General features: G+C 39.9%; 1 protein-coding gene across 14 annotated transcripts in view; it reads left to right on the top strand.

Moving 5' to 3' along the window:
- The first annotated feature begins 2 nt into the window (after positions 1–2).
- Positions 3–18,554, top strand: part of NEXMIF (neurite extension and migration factor) — a 226,612-nt gene continuing 208,060 nt past the window's right edge. For 8 of the 14 annotated variants that reach the window (XR_005584348.1, XR_005584349.1, XM_039487172.1 and 5 more), the window contains exons 1-3: positions 13,750–13,834; positions 14,103–14,395; positions 16,920–17,039. The gene's annotated coding sequence lies outside the window, so the exon portion shown is untranslated. Of the gene's footprint in view, positions 475–13,749; positions 13,835–14,102; positions 14,396–16,919; positions 17,040–18,554 lie in introns of those variants that run through there. The other 6 variants (XM_039487169.1, XM_039487175.1, XM_039487178.1 and 3 more) reach the window with 2 other exon arrangements.

Genomic DNA, 18,554 nt, shown 5'->3' with positions numbered 1-18,554 from the left:
GGCAGAGGAAACAATGGCAGCGGCGACAGCAGCGCTGTAGGCACCTTCTGAATGGGAAAAAGCAACCTGGGTGGGGGCGGCGGAGGAGGAGAGGAAGAAACAGCCGCGGCGGAGGAGGAGGAGGCGGAGGGGAGGAGGGAGCCACCCGCCCCCCCCGCAGCAAAGCAGGGGGCAGCCGGCAAGCGCCGGGTGACTGCAAGCGGCAGCGGGCGGGGGGGCTCGGCGGCCAGGGTCCCCGGCATGGCTGCGGGGCCATGGGGGCTGCCCTGAGCCGCGCCGGCTCCATCACCCCCCGGAGGCGGGAGGCAGGCGCGTCCACCTGCACGCACGGGAGAGCCGGGCTCATGGAGCGGCGGTGACTGCAGCAGCCGCCGCCGCAATCCCCAGCTTTGCCTGCTGGAGGCAGGGGGGGTGGCCCCCAGCCAGCCAGCCGGCCCCACGCTCCCCGGCCCCCCTGGCGGGCTCGCTGCCAAGGTAAGTCTCTGCGCCCAGCAGCCGTGCGGGCTTCGCTTGCTGGAGTTTCTCTTTGGGGGCGGCGGGGGGTGCCCATCCAGCGCTCTCCGGGAGCCCCCACTCAGCCCTGCCAGCCTGGAAAGGCCTTTTCCTCTTTGGGGAGAAGCAGCGCAGGCACACGCAGCCCCCAGCCGGCTGCTTGCACGGCTCCGATAGGGTGTGTGTGTGTGTGTGGTGGTGATGGTGATGATGATTAGAAATTGCATGTTTGAGAAAAGGTCTGTCTTGTTGCCTTCTCTTGCCAGGAGGGAAACATAAATTGTGTCAATCAAATTCCTCCAACCTTTGCTGTGTATCTAATGAGCAGTGGGAAAGCGGAGAAGGTTTCAAGGCGACTTGGGGGGTGGCGGGGCATGAGTTAAGTTTAACCCTCCCCATTCCAATCAATCCAGGGTGAATTTTCCAGAGAGGAAAATATTTAGTCTCCATTCTTTTGGTCCTGACTTGTGTCTCTTTTCTTAAAATATTGAAAGTGGAATTTAGGGCTAAGGCTTACAGTAATTAATTAGTTGCTTTAATACATGTTCTGAGGGGAAAGAAAAGGGAGACTTGGATCAAATTGTCAAAGGCCCGGGGGTCACTGAAAGTGTGTGAATATCACAAATGAATAGATTTTCTGCTGTGGAATCTACTAGTTTAGGAATGAAATTAGACTTGTGTTTTTTTGTCAGCCCAAAATGTGTCCTTTGAATTTTTGAATACTTCTAGAAGTTTTTATTTAAAAAAATTACACTATAATCTACTAGTTGTAAGTCTTTCTGTCTTTGGGCAACTATTATTATTTGTTTAGTACATTTCCTGTTTGTGTTCGCAGAGAACTGTTTAGCAAATATATTTGCTATTAGGTATTCTAGTATTTAATTTGTCTCTGAATCTCTGGTAAACTAAATTTTGGTAAAAATATGGTATTAAAGCACTTTGAAAAAGATTGAATGTAAGCTGCTTTATTTTCATGCATTTCAACACTGATGAGAATTCTGGTGGGAACTAAAATATTCCACAGTGGGAGGAAAAAGGTTCTACAAATCAGTATCATCTGAACTATTGTAGGCCATTTGTATTTTCTGTGTGTCTTCCTTACACTACTTACACACTGGTTAACATATGACCAGGTTATTATTTACAGCAATGATGTTTTGAATGGTGGAAGAATTTACACAGAAACCTTATTTTTAGCAAGGAACAAAAAAGCACTAAAGTAACTGTCATTTCACATATTAAACTAGAAAACTGGCTAATCAAATAAAACTGGCTCATTGTCTGAAACTCTATCCCAGTGAAAAATGCGGCTGTGAATATAATTAACCATCTGTCTAGTGAGCAATTGAAAATTGGGCTCATATATTTTTATTTCGGTGTCTTCAGTTCTGAACTGCTTGTGCATTTGTGCAAGAGTGACAACAGTAATGTATTTTGCTTATTAAGTGTACTATATGATGTCTGTTTTAATATCTGATTTAAAAAAAATTAAACCATGATGTTCAAAATTAATTGTGCAATTTGAAAATGGCATGTTTGCAATATAGTAACCCAAACCAGTTCTAATGGACTAGTGACTAAAGCAAAGGCTATACATTTTGTCTCTAAAATGTTATCCAGTATTTTACCCCTTGCTGAAAATATGTAGTGTACACATTCACCAGGTGAAAGGATTTTGTGTGTGTGTATCGGGGGGGATGAAGAGGAAAGACATGTAAGTGTGAGAGGGCAATCTTAAAAAAAAAATAATTCTTTGGCCTTGGAATCTGTTCTGAGCCTTCCCCGATCTGTACTTGGTGGTCTCTTCATCCTTTTTGCCCCTTCCTGGCCTCTCTGGTCTGCTTGCTTGCAATCTATTCACATCCATCAACATCCTGGTATTCAGATTTGTGTTCGCTGTGTTTTTAGGTACCTGCTGTTATCAGTGGAACAGTATGGTAATGCAGTAACCACTGTGCCAGCAGCAAAATATCTCTGCTAGAAAGTGTGTGTGTGTATGCACCTGCGCGCACACACATACACACACTTTTTGTGTGTGTGTTTGTTTAGGTATAGTGTGGGGGGGAATGACAGCACTCAAGCAGGGAGGATGCAATTAAGTTACTTCAGCTGATACCTAATACAAGAATACATTTGTTAAAATATGTGAACTGTGCACAAGGCAGCAATCTTCAGTGAACCACTTTTTAAACAAATATTTGACAAAAGAACAGACCTGTTAAATGGATAACAATTATGTAAGCACATGGTGGGGTTTGACGTTTGTCAAGTCTGTTAAATAAATCAACCTGTTCAATGAATAAATCTGCTATGCACCAATGCTTTATTTTTTAAAAAAGGCAATAAACCTAGTACTGCATTTGAGATCTCTCCTGCTGTTTATATGAATCTTATGCCCAAACCCCTGATAAAAGGGAGGTCTTGAAGGTGCATGTATGTGTGTTTCGAAGTGGGGGGAGGAGAGATCAGCAAGTGATAATATAGATATTAAAAATACACGAAGATGTGCTTAAGGATTCCCAGTGATATAATTCTTGCTGATCCATGTCTTGATTGAGTATTTGCTTTTCAGTGGCAATGGTCCATACACAGCTACATTGATTTTGGTTTCTCCATTCATGATGGCAGTTTTTGTGAATAATTATTTCCCCCAAAGTGCTAACTAAGGAAGAATGGCAGACCTTAGTTGGCCTACACAGCAGTACAATATCTTTCAAATTGTGTATCCGGCTGAAAATAAAGAGTGCCAGTTCAAGTGTTTCTACACACAACAGAAATGTAAAAGGAAGACAAAAAAGGGGAACAGACCTACCAGCTTCACCATTCATGTTTTCCCCCGCAACCTAAGAAGCTTCCATCTCTGTACCTTACCAAGTTGCTTATAACAGTGGCTTACCTAATCATCCTAATTGTTAAGTATCAGAGGGGTAGCCGTGTTAGTCTGGATCTGTAAAAAGCAGCAGAGTCCTGTGGCACCTTATAGACTAACAGACGTATTGGAGCATAAGCTTTCGTGGGTGAATATCCACTTCGTCAGACGCATATGGGTATTGTTCTGGATTGGGAGGTATCTTTTCAGTGAAAAAGATCTTGACAGATAGACATGAACTTTTCAAGCTGGTGCAAAGCAGGTAGTGGTAAGTATATATGTGAAACGTAAGGCAGACAGTACTTTTATGGAATACTCCCTTCCTGAGATGATGACTCTTGATGGATATTTGTGTATGAACCACACACAGACATCTCTGTGTGTGTGTAATCTTTGTTTTTATCCATCCAAAATATGTCTGGAAAGAAAATAGAAGAGTGAGTATGTGTTGCACGCATGCAAAGCCGAGGATGAAGCACACAAGAATGGGGACAAAGAATTCTCAGTTCAGGGGATCAGCCTATGGAATGACTTTCCAGACGAGATTAGACAGATCCAGAATCCAACCATTTTTAGGAAATGCTGAAAATTTTGCTCTGAGAAAGCCTTTGTGAGAATGACATTCACAACACCAACACTCCCGCCAGTAGTCCCCTACAATCAAACATAAAAACCCAAACTAGAAAAGAATAACCAATCTCTTACTTTCCCACCCATCAAAAAGAACAACCAGCCAACCTGAAACAGACAAATGAACCAAACAAAAATCTATCCCAAAAAGGGAGAAGTGCCAGAGATCCCATGAAGTCAGCTAATACCTTGGTATTCCCAACCTGTTTTACGTGGAGTGTACTCAGATACTACAGTGATGGGCTGAAGTTTAAAACCCCAAGGAAGGTAGGTAGTCTGTGTGGGAAAAACAAAATAAAATTTCCACTGCTGCTTAGTAATGACCGTTTTCAGGGATTAACAGAATATATTAAGAATCAGGACTAAGGGGTTAATAACTCTGAAATAGTTAACTAATTATAAGGTTTTATACACTCAACTGGAGAAGTGTATATTTAGTCTGTTGTATATCTGGAGTAGTTTATCCCAGTTTGGGATTGGTTTTACAATCAGTACTCATGCATATAGTCAGATGGTAGAGATTCTTGATTTCGCAGAACCATCCAATAGTGAATAAATGAGCCATACTGCATAAAACCAAGTGAACCGTGTTTCACTGATACCTTGTCAGATCTCCCACTCCCACCATTCTTGCTATTATCTCATCATATACTAAGATTGCAAGCTGTTTGGGGTAGGAGCTTGTCTTATTTATTATATGTACTGTGTTCCTTGCACAACGGGGTCTTCATCTTATGGCTGCTAGATGCTGCTGCAATACAATATTAAATAATGTGTTGTGTTGTCCTGTAGCGAGTGGCTAAGCTTAACAAGTTTAAGGTAATTAATTACTTCTGGTTTCCAGATGTCATACATGGATTTTGCATAAGATATCCATAAACTTAGGGCAAGCTGTTTTGCTATCAGTGTAAATGTGTTGATAACGTCAATTTCACACCCAGTGACTTTACTAGCTTTGCTGATACCTAACAAACATAGAGTTGGCGTGAAAGTTATTGAAGTACCCATCATTTCTATAAAACAGTTTTGAACCTGCACCCATAAATTATACATAATGGGGCATTCCCACAAACAACAAAATAGAGTTGCCTTTGGTGAGTAACATTTTGGACAGTTAGATAGTAGTGCTAGCTATATTTTGTTAGCAATTCCAGGGGAATAATACAGTCTAGGTAAGACTGCATTTGTGTGACTCTGTTGCAAATTGATGTCTCCTGAGCGACAGCTAGCAAGGGCCAGACCAGTCAGTCTCTAATATTTCTGTAGCAATGTCTTCATTCAGCATATGTGTCAAAGGATATCTTTCATGTTAAAACTTTTAATTTAATCTGTAGGCCTGCTTGCATATTGAAGGTTTTTCTGTATGTCTTTTACATGAGATGATTATAGAAATCTGGATGGTTGTAAAATCGCTTATTTCTAGGTATATGAAAAATTGTTCTGTTCTATATTGTGATTTTGCTGCAGCTCTTTGAATGATATAGAAATATAACCAATTGCCATACCATGCCTGTGGTCCATCTGTTCAGTCCATTATCCTGTCACTGAGAGTGGCCAGAACCAGCTTCCTCATAGGAAGGTGCAAGAAACTGTGCAGTAGGCATTTATAGGGTAACCTGCCCTCAGAGAAAGTTTCCTTCTAACCCTAAATACTTAGAAGTTGGCTTATGCCCTGAAGCATGGGAGTTTATACCTTTAGCTCTTGTTTTGTTACTGAAGTCCTCAAATCTTGATTTAAAGACTTAAGTTACAGAAAATCCACCATTTACTCTAGTTCAAAGCAGCAAGTGACCCATATCCCACACTGCAGAGGAAAGCAAAAAATTCCCCAGTCTATGTTAATTTGACCTGGGGGAAAATTCCCTTCTGACTCCAAAGATGATCATGAGCATGTGGGTGAGATCTACCAGCGAGACCACCTGGAAAAGAATTCTCTGGAGTAACTCAGCCCGCTCCATCTAGTGTCCCAACTCTGACTGTTGAAGATATTTTCTATTAGCAGTCATGGTTGGGCCATATGCCATTGTAGGCAACCTCATTGTACCATCTCCTCCACAAACTTATCAAGCTCAGTCTTGAAACAAATTAGTTTTTTTGCCCCCACTGCTCCCCTTGGAAGGCTGTTCCAGAACTTCACTCCTCTGATGGTTAGAAACCTTCGCCTAATTTCAAGCCTAAACTTGTTGATGGCCTGTTTATATCCATCTGTTCTTGTACCAAAATTGGCTCTAAATTAAATAACTCCTCTCCCTCCCTGTTGTTTATCCCTCTGATGTATTTATAGAGGACAATTGTATCTCCCCACAGCCTTTATTTTGTTAGCTTCAAGGAGCCATGCTCTGTAAGTTTCCTCTCATAAGGCAGGTTTTCCATTCCTCTAGTCATCCTAGTTGCCCTTCTCTATACCTGTTCCAGTTTGAATTAATCTTTTTTAAACATGGGAGACCAGAACTGCACACAGTATTCCAGATGAGGTCTCACTAGTGCCTTGTACAGTGGTAATACCACTTTATTATCTCTAAGTGAAGTTTGACTTCAGATGTGAACTTCCTCAGAAGGTGGAAGAGTTTGGTTTCCAGTTTGGCTCGTTACACTGTGGTCTGAATTGCTAAGGTTAGTTCATAGATGGATCTGGACTTCCCTAAGATTGGCAGAATGGTGAGGTTATGTATCAGGTGTTCTGTTTCAGCCCTATCTATAATTACAAACATTGTTACCCTTTCTGTACAGAACATTTTCATGTTCCCTTCATCCCATGTGGGATTTGCCTTAGTGGTGGAGTTACTGTTTAATTTTATGAAAGTGGTATTTACTGTTTTGTGGGGTTTTTTTATGGTTAAGCTCTGAAATTATTCTATAGTTCCTAGTGTAGGAGGGCAGCAAGGGGATTTTTGGAAATATGATTAGTGTTTGGAGACATTTCCAGTCTTTCTCTCCTTTATAGGGTTCCCAGTTTGGGTTGGACACATTCCTAGAGGCTTCATCACATGACATCCTCTTTAATTAAAGATTTATTTTTAGTTCCTAGAGACCCCAGGACGATCCTGGAGGTTTGGCAACCCTACTCCTTTAGAAGTTCTATACATATGTGGGTTTTACCATCATGGTGCAATTATTTCTGGAGTGCTGTAAGTGTACAGAGAGAAGGTGGTCTGCGCTTCTCATGCAAGAGCTGCAGGCATTTAAAGAGATTTTCAATAGAGTTTGGCTGACATTGTGCAACCCTGTAAATGACTAGATTTTCAAAGGTATCCAGTACCCAGCAGCTTCCATGCGGAACACTGGGAGCTGCTGAATGTTGAGTTCTTTTGAAAATCTGTATATTTACTTGCCTAAGTGAGACCTGAGCTCTTTTGAAAATGTTGTCCGTAAAATCCCCAGTATAATAGAATTCTCTTGTTTGTAATGCCATACAGTGTTTCAGAGCTGCATTTGGTAATATAAGGTAATAAAGGTAATCATTGGAGATATACCAATCTCCTAGAACTGGAAGGGACCTTGAAAGGTCATTGAGTCCAGCCCCCTGCCTTCACTAGCAGGACCACTTTTTGTTCCTAAGTGACCTCCTCAAGGATTGAACTCACAACCCTGGGTTTAGCAGGCCAATGCTCAAACCACTGAGATATCCCTCCCCCCCAAAATTTGGAGCCACAAACTTGGAAAAGGCCAAATTCTCTTTCCCACCCTTCAAAGTTTTCTCCCAGAGGCACTTACACATGAAAGTCACAGTGCAAAACAGCCAAGAGTAGAGACTAGAAAGTCCACAGATTTTGTTTCCTGTACGATGCACAAGTGACTAACTAGAGTCTATGATGGGGAAGAAGAGCTGAGGCCTTATGAAAAGCCTATTTATTGGTATTAATTATTTTTTTATTAGTTACAGCATCAGTAGTCAATTGGCAGTAGAAGAACCCAAAGTAAAAATATTAAATCTTCAGAAGTTTTTTCAAAGCTTGCATTTTTCATAAGAAGCTTGTGAGGCTTCAAATCTTAAGCTTCCAAAGCTTTTTTTTTCTTCTTCAGAAGTGCTATTGAAGCTCTTTTTTAATGTGTTAATTTTTAGCATTTTAACTGAAACTACTAGTTTTGCACATGAAGACTGGTTCTTTCCCATCTGCTGCAATAGCCAGGTCTTCTGGTCTGGTCCGTTAGATTCCTTCCAAATCTCTATTTTAGCTAACATTTTCCCCTGTGACTGATCTAGATTTCAGTTGGTGCTTAAAACAAGCAGAAACACCTGCAGCCTTGGGGGGGTAGAGGGACTTTTCCAGTCAGGATGATATCTGACCTTCATAGTTGTTGAATAACTAAAACAAATTATTTAACTGCTTCACTGAAACAAGGGTGTATGTTTGGGGAATTAGAAAAGATGAAAGGAATGAAGTGTCAGTGTGGCTTAGTCGGTAGCATGGTTTTCTACAGGCCGCAAGGTCATGGCTTAAAGTCCTAAATCCAGATTTAAGGCTCATGCTGACATTTTGGTGCAATGCGGATGGCTGACTGGTGCTGTCCTGCAAATGAGATATTAAACAGAAGTCCCTCTTGGCTGTCTCTGATAGCTGAGCAAGTAAAAATTAAGGGTTTGATTTTTAAGAAGTGTCTCCGATGTGTTAAAACAAATAATAGAGTAGGGGTGGAATTTTTTGGCAAATAATTGTAGGTGTATTTGATAGCATAGTCACAGCTATCTAGTTAATTAAACCTGACTATTGGGTGGATAGATATCTATAATTGGTATTTAATATGCCTTTAGTGATTTAGAGAGGGCAGTGTCAGAATTTTCTGAGTCCAAAAGATGCTGTGGCACTTAACTTTTTTGTTTATATTGTTTTTAAACGTGAAGGGATATTTCTGGTGTCCTGACCACTTATCCCTCTGTTTACATATATTTTAAAAAAATTGTTGCTGACCACACCGTTTTTCTTGGAGCAATGTACAGTGACTTCATAGTGTCTAGTTGGATACTTTTACTTTAAAATGGTCCTGTATAACATCAAGGTCTTCTGTCTTTTTAAATAAACCCATTGTGTAGTAGTGTGTTGTACATTTTTGCGATATAATTAGATAATGTTGAGATGTAACATCTAGTCGACTCTGCTGATGTGGGCAAAAATGTAGTAGACTCTGTGGTGATTCCAACAAAACAGTTAATGTATAATATTGAAACATGTGACTATTAATAACCTAAAACATCTAAAGGTTAACGGAAGTAAAGGAAAAAGAGCCCAACTAGCCATGACGAAATGCATTAAAACTCATCAGCTGCAACTACTGTATAAGTGGATGAGTTTAAGATTTTGTTGCAATTAAAATCTTCTTCATCCATAAAATGGAATTCAAAGAGTTTCTTTGATCAGCTGCTCTGTAGAAAAAATAACTTGTCCTGTCCCAGTAATCTTTACCTACCTAATTGTCTTATTCTCTGGTCAGGTCATTTGACTTAGCTCTAGTAGTAAGATTTCAATAAGATGATTCTTATTTATTGTGCCTCTATCTCTTTAATTTATATTAATCCCTTGCCTAACTTTTTTTATATTTGAATCTGGGCCTTTTCCTATTTTGTTTATTATAAACACTAGCCTTATTGAGTTTAAATGAATTTCTAGATAATCCATTGTATTGCAGAAAGTATCTGTTTTGAAAAGATCAGTAAAAGGGTAAGTTTTTAGATCAGATTAATTCATCTCAGCTCCATGATGTCTAACATAGTGGTGAGTTCCATGAGTCGAGTCTGCAATCAATTTAGAGATTGTATTTTATACAGTGTCACATTTATATAAATTTGCTACTTGTGTACAGTCTTACTCGTGCTTTATAGATTGATTAGAAAATAGTGCTGAATAGCCAGTAGAATGTGATGTGAGATTTGCTCTTTAGGAGCTCTGGCAGGTAGATTGCTATTAGTAGTGATGAAGAGTTACAAATAGCATTAGCTTGTGATTGACATATTGACCATTACATGGTGACTGGTCTGTGGAATTATTGACTTCTGATTAATGTATTAAGCAAACTCTGTGGTATCCCAATCTTCCTTGCAATAACGACTGGCAGATGTTTTATTACTGTTAACCAAAAAGACCCACGTAGTCTTTTCAGGATATTGGGGGGGGAGCGGGAGGGTGCTACTGTAGTAAATTTTTCAGCTCCCCCTCTTCAGCTACAGATAGCTCAGAATTTCAAAGGCTAGTACAGGACAGATTTTGGAAGACCATGATTTAAACCTTCAACCATAGCAATCAGTTTAGATTTTGGACGTTATCATTGCCGCAAAAAGTCTAGAGATTTTGAACAAAAAAATCTGTGATCAGCTTTTTATCTTCATAGGCACCCAAGACCTTTTGTCATCCATTTTCTGAAACTATAGGAAGAGGAGAGACACAAGAATGGGGTGGAGAAACTACTGAAAAGGAATAGGTGGAGGGGTTTCAAGGAGGTAGCAGGTCAGAAATTTCAGTGTTGGTGACAGGGCAGGAGAAGGAAATACTGCATAAGTTATACTTCAGCACTGACTGTACAACACAGTACTGAAAGTCTTCATCTGTGCACTGATCAATAAGCTTGTGCATGGTGGAGCTCACATATCATATTCCAAATGCTTACTGATTGTGCGATTCTTAAATTTTATATGGAAACTTTGAGTTGCTTTTCCCCATTTCAACCTGTAACAAAATTAATTCTGCTGCTGGCAGTGTGCCACACATGAGTTCTGGTGCCAATATTCTTTCTACTCAGTGACATTCAAACGAAAGGGGATATTGCAGTGTGTTCAGTATGATCAACTGCGTTAAGCTTGTGCATGTGCTGAATGCAACTGGTAAAGTCACACTTAAATCTCAAGTACAAGTAAATAAGTCGAGGTGGTAACTCTCAATACTTAAGTAACCCATCAGTCCCTGAAGTACTGCTATACATCTGAACTTCATTAGTAACTTGAAAGACCTTTTTGCCATGTTTAGGGGCAGAATGGCATCCTGGGCTATTAGCTCTTAATTTTGAGCATTAAAGACTGGAGAAGTCTTATAGCTAGAACACTGTGTACTGCTTAAAACATCTGGAGGGTACTGGAACCAGAGGAATACTCTCCTTCGGATCCCAGGATAGTTGTGTTGGGTATCCCTCTAGAAGATAACCCTGTTACCACTCACTCACAAAAATTTCAGCATATTTTTTTTTCTTGCACAATTCTATGCATCACATGATAATTGGCTGACAATATATGAGTAGAGCTGGTACAGATCACAGTGTAAGCCTAATGTAGTCTGTAAAATGAAGGGAGTTTAAAAAACAAAAACAACTCCCCCCATAACTTGGAATTCTTGGCTATATACATAATAGTATGAAATCACCCATTTCTTTAATTTTATTCCCTGTGAGACAAATTCTACCAAAGCAAACTTCATAGCAGATTCTGAAATCATATTGAAAATTAAGTTACATTAGGATGATAAATTACTGCCTATTTTCAGTAGTGAACTTTAAGCATGCACAGGTCTGTCATTAAAAACAAAGTACATAAATGTTTTGAAAGGGCCTCTTACCTATTGTGGATTTGACTTAAGAAATACAGCTTTTAAAAATTGACCGAAACTCAGTGTGGGTTCAAAATTACATGCAGTTTTACAATTGCCAGACGGAACAGATTTGAAAACAGAAAGCCCCTTCTTTTCGGTGTTTTCAATAGCATTAAAAGTTTATAAGATTACAAAAAATCTAAAATGTGTGAAAATGGTAAATGTATGTTTGTTTTTTAAAAACTAAATACTTGGTATTTCCAGCTCAGTACCTTTCAGTGGAGGTTTTCAAATCCTAAACACAAATTAAGTGAGTCTTACCACCCAGCCCAACCTAATTTGTTAGTGAGAGAACTGAGCCAGATAAAAGTTACGTGATTTACTCAGAATTGCAGTGTCATGAATTGGACCCAGAAGTCCTGATTTGCCCCAGTCCTGGACTCTATTTGTTGGGTATACTGCCTGTCCTAAATTGTTTGTGATAAATTGATGGCAAAAATAAACCTTCATTCAGTCAGACATCCTTTTGCACTCTTGATACGCTACAGGTAATTGAAAGGATTTATTTAAAAATACTTACAAAGCAAAACAACCAGTGACAAAAACAACAAAAGCCCTCCTTTGAGCAGGAATTATTTTTGCCTAGCTTCTACCTGGAGCAAACTGCCTTTGTTTTCCCTAGCCAAATTATCGCCCCTGAAAACAAGAAATGAAGCAATGTAAATTTTAATTTATAGCAGTAGTATCAGGCTGGAAAGAAGTACCTGCAGACTGTGCAGCTGCCAAGGGGGAGTATGGGAGGGATGGGTAGACATTAGGTTCCCAATGGACTTTCTATTATATAACCAGGGTTTGGACTGGGTCAGGGTGTCAACCTTATGATCTTGTGTGTGGCACAGGGCACCCTACCTGGATACTTATATCATTGTGATAAAGGCAAGGCTTCTGTTTTGGTAGCTAGATGAAGCTACAGTTTGTCAGTCTTTTACTCAGTCTTAAAAAGACTCTTGAGTAAATACTTTTTCTATTGTAACTTTATGCCTAGTTCCCCAGTAAGTAGCGAACTATAGCACAGTGTGAAGTGGATGGGGTGGAGCAAAAATTCCATCTCCTGGATAAAAAGAAATAGCTGAAAAATACTTGTCTAAAATGGAGGGTTCATGCTGATGTGAAGCTATGTTTACTTTTTGAAAATTCAGTTTATTAAACTCAAGGCTGCAGAACTCCAGGGATCAGAGATGCTGTCTGAACACCACCTTGCACACTGCACAAGCAATTTTCAAAATTACTTTTTTAATTAAAGTTGTATCAGTTTAAATGTGTGTTAAAGGAAAGTTCACAGTCTCTTTAACAGCTGAAACTGTGCTACAAATGTGGGGAAACCGTTCTCTCCTATCTAAATCTATCTAAAACAGTTCAGTGTTGTATGATTAAATAAATTTATATATGTGAAGACGGAGCGCCCACATCTTGCCAGAGGTGTCTGATTATGGGCCAAACTCTGCTGGCCTTATCCTCATAAATAGTTCCACTGACTTCAATGGGACTACACTACATGTAGGAGCAAGGCATGGTTTGGTGCAAGGTAGAGCAGAGGAACTCATATAAATGGCAGTTGCCTAACAGGGTTCTCCTGGGGAGCGAGCTATATGATGGGATTAGGTGTAAAATCTAATGTCTGGGTACATGTGGAAGGGAGAGAAGATTGCTGAGCCAGTCAGGTGCTATAGGGAATACACGTGAATGGAATATATTAAGGGGAGAGGGGAACCCTGCTAGCTGAAAATTACATTTAACAATTACAGTTTTTTTTAAACAATTAATTGAAGAGGATCTTGGCTTTTGGACATGGGAAGATTGTGATTGTAGTTGGTGGGTGATCTTATCCATTTTAATAGCATTATTCCTCAGTGTATAATCAGCTGATTAGGGCTGGTAACGCTTCTGACAAATCTATTTACTATCTGTGTTATATTTCAGTTTTTATTGTGTATTATACATATGTATTACATGTATTTGGCCAAACATTTGTCTATATACAAGTGGTGGGCCAAATTCATTCCTGTGTGGCATCACTGACTTCAGTGGAGTTCCGTTAAGGATGGATGTAACACAATAACTGTAGATTTGATTGACTATTGTTAGAGATTGACTGAACTCTTAGTTTGAGGTTCATGGCCAGATTTTTGCTCCTTTTGTTTAAATGTTGTTTTATTATTCATTTAACTTTTATATTGCAGTAGCACCTAAAGACTACAGCTAGGTTGAACCCCATTGTGGTAGGCATATTACGAATACCAGTCTCTGCCTCGAAGGTTGAAGCTGAACCCAGGTGAGATGGATGTTATGCTGTGGGGTAGAGGGAAACATTCTGAAGCATTTTAAGCTGTGGTGCAGTCTCCTTTGTTTGAAGGTACACAACCACAATTGGTCAATTTAGTCCATAGCTTGAGAGTGCTCCTGGATTCCTTTCAGATGCTAAGCTCTCATGTAGCAGCATCCAAAAAATAATGCCTCCTACTATCTCCATTATTCATCCTGTTGAATAAAGACCTGGCTTCAGTTATCCATGCCTTTGTCACCTCTCCTCTGGACTGCAGCAATGTGATATACCTGAATGAAGACATCAGCAGTTAAAAAATTCCATCTGGTACCGAATGTTGCAGTGCATCTCTTCAAGAACACAGCCTACTCTGAGCACATCAGACCTGTTCTCTGCTTCCTACACTAGCTTATCATAGAACATTGAATCAAGTTCAAGGTCTCTGTCCTTATCTTCAAGGCACTCAGTAGCCTATGCCCAGGGAATCTAAAAGATCAACCAAAGCTCCATGCTGAAGACTGGGGTCAACAACTTTGCTCCTCTGGAACAGTGGAACTTTCTACAATAAAGGTAAAGCTAGTTTGTACAGGAGACAGAGTTTTCTTGTGGGCTAGCCTAAAACTGTGGAATGAACCTCACCACCTTCTGTTCTAAGAGCAAAACACAGTTAGACAAACACCTGTCTGGGATGGTCTAGGTAATACTTAGTCCTGCCATGAATGCAGGGGACTGTACTAGATGACTTCTCGAGGTCCCTTCCAGGTCTATGATTATATGATCTCTTTGACCTTGCCTTCTCCAATAAATTCATAGCGCTGTGTGTGTGTGTATAATATATATATTATATAATTTATATATAATAAAATCCAAGACAAAACATGCCATTGCACACACTTCTCTCCCAGGGAGAGGATGAGAGAATTAACATGTCACAGTTATTAGTCTCATTACTTAATACACTACTGGAAGGCACTCAGATACTACAGCGATGAGTGCACAATATAAGAACCCATATAGAATAGAAAAGAGCTTATAGTCCAAAACACAGGACATACCAGGTAGATGAGGTAGATAAGCAGGCTGAGTGGGAGAGACAGATTAATGAATAATGTAATAGGAAGTACACAGTTCTTAGCTATCGGTAGCAGTGATCACAACTCTCCACCTGCCTAGCTGTTATCAGATTACAGTTTCCAGTATGCATTACAGAAGAGGTGAGTTTTGAGGTGGTCAAGGTGGTGGTGGCTTATAGATTCTCACTGGGAGCTTTTCCCACCTGTGAGTGGCGGCCAGTGAGAAAGTGGTAATCGTTTGCTGGAGAAGTAGGTGATGGAGGCTGGGGCCATTGGTGGAGCAAAGGCTGGAGTTGGCATTGTGCTGGTATATTGGACAGGCAGGGTGGGGATAAACTGACGAGGTCTCTGGGAAGAGGTATAAATCTAATACTTAGAGACATCACTCAGTGGTCTGAGCATAGGAGCCAGAAATCCCTGAATTCCAATCCTAGCCCTTTCATTGACTTCTTCTGTGGCTTTAGGCAAGTATCATAACTGCTCTGGCCCCGTGACCCCATTTGTAAAACGAAATTACTAATACTTACGTACCAACTTCCCACAGGTATTGTGAAGACTGGTTAGAGTTTGTAAAGTGCTTTGAAGATGAAAAGTGCTCTAAGTGCCAAGTATTATAACTAATATATCTATTACCTTAAAATATACAATTTTCAATTTCTCCTTTTGAAAAAGTGTTCCTTTTCATGCTAGTGTTGATTCCTGGCCTTTTCTTATTACTTCTGTGTTGCATCCTTTGGCTCTTTCCATATACAGTATGCAGTATGAATTTGTAATAAGTCTGTGCTCCAAAATCAAAACATTCAGTAATATGTCATTACTACAGAAGTCTATGAACCACAATTGAAAGGTGAGTGGGATGTGCAAAACCCTGTGCTGCTGCTACTTCTATAGTTTCTTATTCCCTAACTGGGTGCTATCCATGGCTCATTTATGCAGTGAGATTCACTTAAGTGAATATGTGATAGATATTACAGTAAGACTATTTAAAGAATTCATTTACATTCTGTGAAGCCTTAAAGATCTTACAGTGATAGCAGAACCTTTTGGAAAAGTTGAGAAATAAATGTGCCAAGAGGCATGTAAATGTGATGGTCTTGTGGCTATCGCACAGGAGTGCTTGCCAAGAGGTCTGCATTCTAACTCTGGCTCTGCCACAGACTTTCGGTGTGACTTTAGGCATCTCTCTTAAGCGTCATCATTTTCCAAAGTAATGTCAGATGTTGGGTGCCCTAATTTTTGTGAGCCCAACTAGACAACGCTTTGTATACGACTTTTATCTGTGGTCACAACATGCAACTCCAGGTGAAGTCAATGAGAGCTCCAAGTGCTCTGCATCTCTGAAAACCAGACCCAAGGCATCTCAACTTGGGCATCTGAACACTGAAAAAAATCAAAGGCTTCTTGAAAACCTTGGGCCGTAAAACTTTGACCTTCTGTTTTCCTATTTGTAAAATGGAAATGTTTCCTCTCTCACAAGGGGTTGTCAGGCTTAATTCCAAAATGCTGATGAAATACTTTAACCACAAGCTCTCTCTTCCCATTAAAGGTGCAGAGGTCTTTTTAATAACCACTGTTGTTCAGGGCCAGTTTCATGTGAGAAAAATGGCACTTCCAGCAGTGGTCCCTGAAAATAATCTAGGGAGGAGCCAGTTCTCAGCCTAAAATAAGAGAGAGGAGTGTCACCACCAGCACTTTTTGTAGCATTCAGGCTGGGTGGTGGATTCCCATTTAAGTACTGATCAAGCCTGATCCTACTCAGATTGTAAAGTTCTAAAGTGGGGAGGTAGGGGTAGGATAAAATATAAGGATTAGGAAAACAAGAACAGAATTAGAGATGAGAGAATAATTTATTCACCCTGAAGGAGAGAAAAAAGTATCATGTATCCCTTCCCCCTCACTGAGTTTATCTAACAAATATATATAAAGTATACTTTTTCATTTGCCTTGTGTGCTCACTTCTCTGACTCTCCCCCCACCTCTGAACCTTTATCCACTTTTCTTTTTTTCTCCAATGTCAAAAGCTCCAGATGATTTGATAAAGGTTTTCTCTCTCCCTGGTATCCAAGTTCACATCAGAGAATTAGAGGAAACAAGACAAATTTTGGTTCTAATAGCTCTCTCTCTAATTCTACCACATAATGGTGAGTAGCAGTACTTACATAATAGTATCTTGAATGTTAATAGACTTAACCCAATCAAGGGGGGCTAGAGGTGGGAAAGAGATATCAAATTACCTTTAAAAAGTTGCATCTAGATGTTGAAGGTGAGAAACTCATCTTTGAAGAAGAGTCAGCTATTGGAAATGTATCTTCTGCAGTTGGTAAGAGAAAATAGAAGGGTTGGTTCTCCTAATCAGAATAAATCTCCCATTACAAATAGGACTGGATTTGCCCTGTGTAGCACCAATTTTACACTGGTTTAGTGAAAGTTATACTAGTGCAAGACTAAAATAATGCAGCAGTGAATCAGGCTTGTAATACTTTTTAAAAAATCAAATGAGGTCTGTATTAGATATATACTTGTCTTGGGAATTATAAATGGGTGAGAAACTACCTTTATATAAATCTGTATGCTCCCAATGAAAAAAAATCAGTTCATTAATAATTTCTAGTTGGATCTTGCTCGTCACATTCTTTGTGATCGGGGACTTTAATTGGGTCCCAGAACTAAAGATAGACAGGGTGATTTAAAAAAAAAAAAGTGTAGGGGAGGAAAAATTACTGAAATATTGTTAACAGATATATGCAGAAAGCGTGAGTATTCTTACTCCAGAATGGATCTGGTGCTTGGAGGCTGTAAACATCTATATATGGTATATAAAATTGACATTAACAATAGTATTTGTCAGATTATGTCCCTCTGTATGGGCAGCTGTACAAACTGCAGAGGAGGAAAGCTGAGGAAAGCACTGGGGATTGAAAGATAGTCACAAAAATTAACCTTGAATGTAGAGAACTGAATGATATGGATAATGCTACTGTTGGTAAGTGGCCAGAATTGTAACTCAAAGGAGGTTGCTTGATAAGGTCTAATGTCCTAAGGAAAAAAATGAAGCAAGGTACAAAGTCTGGAAGTCCTCATAAGTATACAGTGTGACGGGATCCCCGGGGTGCAACCTGGGACCGTGGGACCACTGTGCCCCCTTATCTCTCCAACCTGGGTTGTCTCTCTCAGTGCTTTGCTAGTGACAAGTGGCAAACCCCTCCAGGTGCTGTTATCACTCAGCATGACAGCACGTGGAGCCCTCCACCCAACTAGATTGTATGAATGTTCCCAGAGCCACTCAGGAATCACTCAGAGAGAGGCACCAGCCAAATCCCCCCAACTCTCAGCCTTGTACCCTAGGAATATACCATCTTGCACTGCTCAAGACTCTTTCTTGAGCAATGCAAGTTTATTCATTGGTCCCCACTTCATCAATGGAAAGTGGATATACACCAGCCTTTGTAAACCTTAACAGATTTACTGAACACTTCATGTAATCTCACTGGTAAAGATAAAAAGTAAAATAAGTTTATTGATTACAAAAGATAGATTGTAAATGATTATAAGTGATAGTCAAAAGGTCAGAGTTAGTTACCAAAATAAAATATAAGCATGTAGTCTAACCTCTCAATCCTATTAGACTGGGCAATATCTAGATTAAGCAATTTTTC

The sequence above is a fragment of the Mauremys reevesii genome, linkage group 9, assembly GCF_016161935.1.
Source record: "Mauremys reevesii isolate NIE-2019 linkage group 9, ASM1616193v1, whole genome shotgun sequence".
NCBI lineage: Eukaryota > Metazoa > Chordata > Testudines > Geoemydidae > Mauremys > Mauremys reevesii.
This window is presented reverse-complemented; position numbering and strand designations above follow the sequence as displayed.